Consider the following 9,441-nt stretch of genomic DNA (forward strand, 5'->3'; position numbering starts at 1 on the left):
AAATAATACTAGGGAAGTTGTTCATTTTGTAAAAATAAATCTTGAATAAATCGCATCGTGAGCTGAGTAAATCGTTACATCCCTATATTTGATAGATTTCAACTTCATATTAAATAATTTTGAGAAACACATTGTCTAAAAAATAACTATATAGTGCAGGTCACCTACAAACTTTCCTGTGAGTTTTCAAGCAACGCTACAAAATTAATTTAGATAACGTTAGTTCTTCAATAAATTACTGTATGAAGAACATGTATCGTTAACCAAGTATCATAGATGCGATATATCTACCATTGATTATAAGGATTAAGTTAGGTTTCGAAAACATTATCTTATATATTAAAACGATACTTTACATCTATCTAATACTGTATGAATGAAATCAATATACTTACAACATTCGTCTGATAATGTTAAAGAACGTTTTCGATTATATTTGTCAAATAATTCATAATAACACTTTTACTTCGACTTAATCTTGTATGAGAATAAATAAATAAATAAATTGAATATTTAATAAATATACTTATAATTGGCCTGTAGGTGCATTTAATTCACACACGTGTCTGACAGTGCGTTTGTTTGAGTGCGCATGCGCGGCTGAGACTGCATGTGTCTGAGTGCGCATGCGCCGCTGACAGTGCATCTGGCCTGAGAGTGCATCTGGTCTGCAGCCAGACCCTTCTCCAATAGCATCTGGCGTTTCGTGCAGCTGCAGCAGGTGTTACACATATTGAGCCCGACGAGGCTCATGCGATGCTATAGGCAGGGCCCCCACTCCTCGCGTTAGTGTCCCGGGGTCGCAATGTGCACGCTGTTCGCCCGTGTATTATAGGCTACTTATTATACTTAAGCATATTTGTTATCATTAACAAAACTGTAAGTCATGTTGACACTGTTGGCATATTAAATTGTATCTAACTAGCCAACTTCACAAACGTTAGTTTGTGTGTTGAATCAATACATGAGGGAGAAAGGGAGAGATAACTTATACTACAATGTTTATAATTGTTTTAGATGATAAGAGATGAGAACTCCTTACAAGCCTTGTGAAAGTCAAGCTAGAGACACTGCCAGCAATCTTTAGGTGCAACAGGTGCTTGATAAAACTGCACAAATGTTCATTATTATAGTTAACTATAAATGTCAATAATAGATGCAACTTACACACATAAAGTGTGTGAAAAATCTAGTTATTAGGGACGAGTATCAGAGTTTGATTTTAACCTTTTTTTTTCAATATGACTGTAAGTCTCTGACTTGGCCTTAGTCAAACTAAATCAAAATCCAAAGTTTATACTTTCACAAGATATTCTTTACATTATGTAGTTACCTTGCTTAAAAAACAATAGAACCCTGCCCAAAACACAAGAGATGCAGATGGGAATCAATAGAAAAGGCATAAAATAAAAAATGATAAAGAAATTTGTTTCATAATGGTATTTAAATGGAAACCACTAGAATGTATGTAATTCTATTTTTAGCAGGATGGGTTTATGTAGAAATACTTAATAGCTTTTCCCGTGGATCATTAATGTGCATTGAAAATTGCCAGCTGATAAAACCTGTGCATAGTGACTGTATACATAAATAAAACTCTTAACTGACTGATTTAAAACCAGCAAATCCCACCAGCTGTCATTGGCTATTGAAATCTTGCTTGCAATAAATCTTTCTTGATCACATATAGAGGCATACTCTATCCTTGCATTCGTGAGTGTGGTGGTGCTCATGGGTTGTCGACCTGGGAGGGACTAGTAGGCTGGGGGGGAATCAGAGTATACTCACTACAAAAAACTAGACTACACCACTGGGCTACACGTATTCATTCATTTATGTGGGCTTATTTATCTATGCGGAAAATAATATCTAACAGTCACCATCCCTGACAAATAGGTCATTTTCTCTTTATCAGTTACAAACATGCGGATCCATCGAAGTGTAAAGGAGGTCTGCTAGTGCATGTGCAAACCTCAATCTGTGTTAGAGATCACAAATATTTGTCCTACTATGGCGAGGGACATAACACCGGACCTAATTGCGTCAGACCGGTTATATTAATTAACACTTATAACAGAAGCGTTAGTTTTGCCTTTTTATATTGCATAGATTTGGGATAATAAACAAGCAGAGACATTTGCAAGCAGGACTTCAAAGGATGTTTCAAAGAAGTGTTAAAGAGGTAAGTGCACACACAACATCAGTGTATAAAACAGAACAGCTTTCACAGCCGATGTTAAAGTCGTGGAAGCTATTATTTGTCCGTTGGTTATCTAAGAATGTGTGTAGCTGAATTCTTATAACCAGCTGTAGGACTGTGATGAAAGTGAAAGTAGTCTAGCTCATAGCTCAGTTAAATGTGTAGGATCTCTGATAACCGAACACTACTCCAGTGGCTCTTCCTCTTCTGGGAAGAAGGAAGTATGGTCTTTAGTTTGATTCTAGCTGTTCGCTGTAGACCTTGAAAAGCGAATTCTGACTTCCGGTTCCTGTTTGCATCGCTGCCGAAACCAGATGATTATATTACTTTAAATTAATCTGTCCCCCAAGATTATTATTATAAACACGAGCCTCGTCTAAAAGGCGGAGGTGTCGTTGCACCTTACAATAATTATTTTAGCATCTCCCGGAAGACTAATTTTAAATACAATTATTTTGAAGTCATGGTACTTCTGTATCACCATTCAATACTAAAATCCTTTTAATCAGTAGAAACATACTCACAACAGTCACTGTACAGTAAGCAGAATTAGCCCGCAGCTGTTACATGCATAAGGCCTTAAACAGGTTAGCTTGTTAAAAGGCATTTCTTGTCATTTAATAAGTTGTCAATAACCGAGTAGTGTTCCGCCTTTAAAAACATGACCCAATAAAACAACTCAAAAGCTCCAAAGAATATGGACTGACCGCAGATTCGAACTCCTCTCATTAAAAGCGATATAATAGAGCTGTTATTCGCAATAAAGTGAAAACAGGAAACGGTATTTAGATCGACATTCTACTTCACATGTCTTTCTGTTCATTGGAGGGGCTGGACTGTGTAGAAAAGAAAATCGCCGCATTTTACAACGTCGCAATTTATGGCGCGTGCGCTACAAAACACCGTTCTTTGCGCCATCTGTATGGCTTAAAAACCGTAAAAACCAGGCGTCTTCTGAACACCAGCCATCTGATTGATGACGAAATATGACCCAAACTCCTTCCATACACCTGCAGGTTGTGAATGCGGACGTGTTATCAGGTTCCAACTTTGTCTGAAAGGACGTCCGGGCACGCCTACAGTGGGAATGGAAACGAGAAAACCAACGCCGCCGCACTGGAAGTATCTGGACCCCCCAAGTTTGTGTGACGTGTTCCCAGCTAACAGGGAACGTTCCCGTAACTTTGGCTAACGTTCTCTGAAGGTTCTCTCAAAGTTATCAAAAATGTTCTTGCAATAACGTTTGTAGAACGTTTTCTTAACGTTATCTGCAATTTATAAACGTTCTTAAAACGTTAGCATTAAAAACGTTATAGTTGCATTGTTAGCAAAACGTTCTTAAAACATTTGCTTTGAAAGCGTTGCTATTGTGTTGTTAATGTAACGTTCTTAAAACGTTAGAATTAAAAACGTTATAGTTGCATTGTTAGCAAAACGTTCTAAAAACATTAGCATTGAAAACGTTACCTTTGCGTTGTTAATGCAACGTTCTTAAAACGTTAAGATAAAAAACGTTATAGTTGCATTGTTAGCAAAACGTTCTAAAAACATTAGCATTGAAAACGTTACCTTTGCGTTATTAATGTAATGTTCTTAAAACGTTAGCATCAAAAACGTTATAGTTGCATTGTAAGCAAAACGTTAAAAAAACATCTGCTTTGAAAACGTTACCTTTGCGTTGTTAATGTAACATTCTTAAAACGTTAGCATTAAAAACGTTATAGTTGCATTCTTAGCAAAACGTTCTAAAAACATTAGCATTGAAAACGTTACCTTTGCGTTGTTAATGTAATGTTCTTAAAACGTTAGCATTAAAAACGTTATAGTTGCATTGTTAGCTAAACGTTCTTAAAACATTAGCATTGAAAACGTTACCTTTGCGTTGTTAATGTAATGTTCTTAAAACGTTAGCATTAAAAACGTTGTAGTTGCATTGTTAGCTAAACGTTCTTAAAACATTAGCATTGAAAACGTTACCTTTGCGTTGTTAATGTAATGTTCTTAAAACGTTAGCATCAAGAACGTTATAGTTGCATTGATAGCAAAACGTTCAAAAAACATCTGCTTTGAAAACGTTACCTTTGCGTTGTTAATGTAACGGCCTTAAAACGTTAACATTAAAAACGTTATAGTTGCATTGTTAGCTAAACGTTCTAAAAACATTAGCATTGAAAACGTTACCTTTGCGTTGTTAATGTAACGTTCTTAAAACGTTAAGATTAAAAACGTTATAGTTGCATTGTTAGCAAAACGTTCTAAAAACATTAGCATTGAAAACGTTACCTTTGCGTTGTTAATGTAATGTTCTTAAAACGTTAGCATCAAGAACGTTATAGTTGCATTGATAGCAAAACGATCAAAAAACATCTGCTTTGAAAACGTTACCTTTGCGTTGTTAATGTAACGGCCTTAAACCGTTAACATTAAAAACGTTATAGTTGCATTGTTAGCTAAACGTTCTAAAAACATTAGCATTGAAAACGTTACCTTTGCGTTGTTAATGTAACGTACTTAAAACGTTAGCATTAAAAACGTTATAGTTGCATTCTTAGCAAAACGTTCTAAAAATATTTGCTTTGAAAACGTTACCTCTGCGTTGTTAATGTAACGTACTTAAAACGTTAGCATTAAAAACGTTATTGTTGCATTGTTAGGAAAACGTTCCAAAAACATTTGCTTTGAAAACGTTACCTTTGCCTTGTTAATGTAATGTTCTTAAAACGTTAGCATTAAAAACGTTATAGTTGCATTGTTAGCGAAACGTTCTAAAAACATTTCGATTAAAAACGTTACCTTTGCGTTTTTAATGTAATGTTCTAAAAACTTCACACCCACCACCAGACGTCTTTTTGACGACTTTTTGCAGGTTGGGATAAGCATTACAAAAGCTATAATTGCATTGTTAGGGGGACATTCAAAAAACATTAGCAATGAGTGCCATCGATCAGCCGGACTTGGTTCTGTGGTGCAGCGCCAGGACAGTCCTCATAGTTGAGGTGACTGTACCTTGGGATGAGGTCATTAACAAAGCATTTGAAAGAAAGAATCTAATGCCAACTTGTCAGCGAAGGCTGAAGATCGGAGCTGGACATCGAAAGTGTTCCCCGGTGGAAGTGGGCTACAGGGGCTGTGTTTCCAATTCCACTATAAGGCTGCTTAAGAAAGTGGGGATCAGAGGAAAGACCAAACGAACACTAGTCAAAGAACTTGCCACTCTCGTTGAGAGTTAGGCCACTGGCTCTGGTTGAAACAGAATGACGGAATATGGGCTGCCAAGTGACCACATAAAAAAATAGTGTTGTTTTATGATGCCATATGGGACCAGGGGCTCTGAGCTAACATTAACGGAGCCAGTGGGGCTATAACAGTCTTAGCCAATGGTTTGGTGTATTTGGTTGCGTTCATTTTGGTAATGTGTTGTAATGGTATGCCATACAGGACTGTGGGGGACTGAGCGCGCATTAACGGTTTGGGTAGTCTTGGCCTAATGGTTAGAGAGTCGGAATCGTGACTAGAAGATTGCCGGTTCGATTTCTCAGGGCCGCCAGGAAACGACTGTGGTGCCTTTGAGCTGCTGTGATAGCTGCACACTGCTTCTGCCAGATGACCTTGTAACAACACACCCAGGTCTGATTAATCTGCGGTGGGCCTACCTTGGCTGAGGGTGTCTTGTGATAAAGGGCTGAAACACCCAATGAGGCTGAGGTGCACAACTGACGATGTGTCGCATTGATGGGAACCATACAAAGGGCACTATCAGCAACACCTCACCAAAAGGCATGGTATTGTGATGAAATTGGGACACACAACTCATGAGATGTCTCTCTGATAATGACAAGGAAAGGTAAGTATGCTATGTATTATAATCATTTATGACCAGACACAGAGGATGGCTACCTGACGAACCAGTGCAATCTCAGACATCCTTTCCTCTATTCATATTCTTGACTGCTTCCCTCTGTATAAGGCATGGGAAATGTCTTATTGGGCAATTCAACTGTGCTGTAATGCGATCATAACAACTAGTCCTATTAAGCGAATCTGTCAGGAGATTTCTTTCGCTCATTTTTGCTCATTTTTGCTCATATTTCTGATCCGAAATCCAATTCTCAAAACTACTTATTCAAACTCCACAACATTTCTCAGCAGCGGAAGTTGTAGTGAATGGGAGAGTACCACAAATATTTTTTTCCATTCCCATTTGCTCAAATAGCCAAAAATAGCCACAAAATAGGAAAAAATATAGAACTGAATGCAGTCAGCAGAGAGAATGAAATCAAGTTTACAGAAGCTGCATAAGAAACACCCCCACATTAGCATTAACTAGTTTTTTTTCTTGTAATTTGATACAAAGGCAGTATAATACCAAATATAATCTTATAAATGTACATTAATTTAAAAAATATAAATACATATGAAAAACTTTCAAGGATTAACGATGCTGATGACCGTGATAGTATGGGCGTGGTTTAAGAGAGCACACCACGTGCGTTTTCAAACAGCGGGACTAACGGACGGACGACTTCAGAGCTACTTCGACATTCAGGTAAGCATAGATACATTTGCTGATTCTATGAAAAATACTTTAATAACAATGTTGTTAATCTTCGTTTTGCAGCAGTTACTATTGTTTTAATGAGGTTATGCTTGGGTTAACCGTAGGATTGAATTATCTCGAAAACTGCGGCCGTTATTCACAGAGCTGTTAGCTATAGCTAAAGGCTAACGTTATTTACAACTAAGGAATACAGTCGAATGTCGTTGATAAATGTTTTTGCTAAGGCAATGTTTTTCCCGAAGATTTAGTTCACTCTTTTGATTTATCGAAATGTTTTTCGTTGGAACACTTTCTTGATATTCAAACCAAATCGGCTAAGAGCATCGTCGGTCCTGGAGGGCCGCGTTAGAGTTTATAGCTCCAACCTTAATAAAACACACCCTAAAAAGCTAATCTGTGTATTCGGGATTAACGTTATTAACCCAGATAGCAAGACTTGTGTTTGATAAGGGTTGGATCGAGTTAAACTCTGCTAGCGCGGATCTCCAGTAGCGACGTTGCCTTCAGTGGGCTAAGATTAGATGACCGGATGAACAAGCCGCGCAATTTTACCCAAAGAGTTAAAGTTAGTTTGACGTTTGATATTCATTAGACATTTAGGCATTTGCGCGTGTTATGTTTTCATATACGGTACTGAATCCATGTTTTTATGTTTAATATGATGTACTTCAATTAATTTAACTCTGCCACCGTTTCAGATAAAGTTATCAAACCAACTGTCAAATTATCAGAATATTATTCACTATAACGCATCAGGCTTGTTTTATTTTCAGATTAATTAATTTGTCTGTTTTTTCTCATTTCTTTAACAGTGGCAATTTTACAAAATATATCCCTCATGGAGTCTGACCGGGACTGGGTATGACCATTTTGTTCCCCCCTTTTAGTTTTTTTATTTATTTAAATTATTTTTTATATTTAAATTCAATTATTTTCAATATTTGCCATGTTAAAAACGTCTTTAAAATATTATTTTGCGCAAGGTAGAAAATTGAAACTCTTGTCAATAAATAATATTTTTAACGATACAATAGCAAGACTATTTTGATGCAGTAATGCTCAGTGTTTGAATATTAGTTGTAAATACAAATGAAGAGTTTGGTTTTCAATTTTCAAAAATCATGTTTTTTTATTATGTTTCATTGTGTTAGTTAGCTGTATTTTTTGAGTTAGTATGTCTTAAATCAAAACAAACAAACTGCAGTTTGATTGATATCACTCAATTGGAATGAACAATAATTTTTTTTAAACATAACTTTATTTTGGAATTATTGTTATCTCATTTTGGAACATACTCTTCAAATACTAACTTAAAGGAACACCTGTCCATAACTCTGACTAATCATTAGTTCATAATACTTAAACAATAAAAAAAAATATTCGCTCCTTTTTTTATAAGATCTTCTGCATGAGCAACTACAGTGTTCCAGTTATTTTATACTAAATCTCACCTCACTTAAAGGAGAAGTTCACCCAAAATTATACTTTGTGTGATTTTTTTTTTTTTTACTCACCCACATGACGTTAAACATGTTTATACAACTTCCGGCATCTTTGGACTACAAATAAAGATATTTAGGTGACATCCGAGAAATTTCCAGGCCTCCTCATAGACATCATGGTGCTAGTTTTGCTAAGGTCCAGAAAAGTACTACAGACATCGTCAAATTGGTCCACCCGTGCATTGTGGCTCAGTTGAAATTTTTTGAAGCGACGAGAATGCTTTATGTGCGAACAACACACCAAAATACAGATTTAATCAATATATTCACCTCTGTCTTTTCAGTGTATTCACAAGAGCACTTCTTCATCTTCTTCTTCTTGGATGAGAGCACATTGACGCATGCGTATTAGGTTTGTGTGCCGAACAACGCATGGGGATTGCCCCTATTGGGCATTCTTACTCATAACACGGAAGCGCAACTCTGTGTTTCTTCATGCAGAAGAAGTGCTCTTGTTAACGCGTGGCATACACTGACATTCGTCAGACACTGACACAAAACGGTAGTTTGTTTTGTTTTTCAAACATAAAGCATTCTTGTCGCTTCAAAAAATTCAACTGAGCCACTATGCACGGGTGGACCAATTTAACAATGTATTTAGTACTTTGCTGGACTTTGGCCAAAACTGACACCATGATGTCTATGAGGAGGCCTGGAAGTCTCTCTGATGTCACCTAAATATCTTCATTTGTGCTCCAAAGAAGCCGGAAGTTCTCTAAACCTGTTTAACGTCATCTGGGTGAGTAAAAAATCACACAAAATTGATTTGAACTTCCACTTACAATACTGTTGTCTTTTTGTCGTTCCAGTATCTCCCGACATTCTCTGAAGCTTAGGTCCACTAAGATGTCCGTTGATTGAAGCTGACATGGAGTCACAGTGACATCCTTAAAAACTGTTGTCATGTATAATACATCTCTGCATCTTAAAATATTTCTCTGCATCTTTAAATATTTGTTTTTTTTATTTTTTGTCTATGTTTTAGATTTAAGTGTTTAAGCTGTTTTCATGAAAAAATATTGCCATGTCTACCTTTTTTTTATGAATGTTCTAAATATTTTGAATAATTTCAATCCATTTAAAAATCTTAAAGTTCTTAATTTTGTTTTCTTTTGATTGTTTTTCATGTTTTATATTGATGTGAACTGGAAATACTGTTTGATCTGCAAGTTAATTATATT

At 36.3% G+C, this 9,441-nt stretch overlaps 1 long non-coding RNA gene across 1 annotated transcript; it reads left to right on the top strand.

The window, feature by feature from the left end:
* The first annotated feature begins 6,669 nt into the window (after positions 1–6,669).
* On the top strand, positions 6,670–9,192 carry LOC130429179 (uncharacterized). The gene is made up of 3 exons (XR_008907548.1): positions 6,670–6,746; positions 7,571–7,617; positions 9,070–9,192. It is a non-coding gene; the product is annotated as an uncharacterized LOC130429179 (long non-coding RNA).
* Positions 9,193–9,441: the final 249 nt, after the last annotated feature.

This window comes from Triplophysa dalaica, chromosome 9 (genome assembly GCF_015846415.1).
Source record: "Triplophysa dalaica isolate WHDGS20190420 chromosome 9, ASM1584641v1, whole genome shotgun sequence".
In the NCBI taxonomy this organism is placed as follows: Eukaryota; Metazoa; Chordata; class Actinopteri; order Cypriniformes; family Nemacheilidae; genus Triplophysa; species Triplophysa dalaica.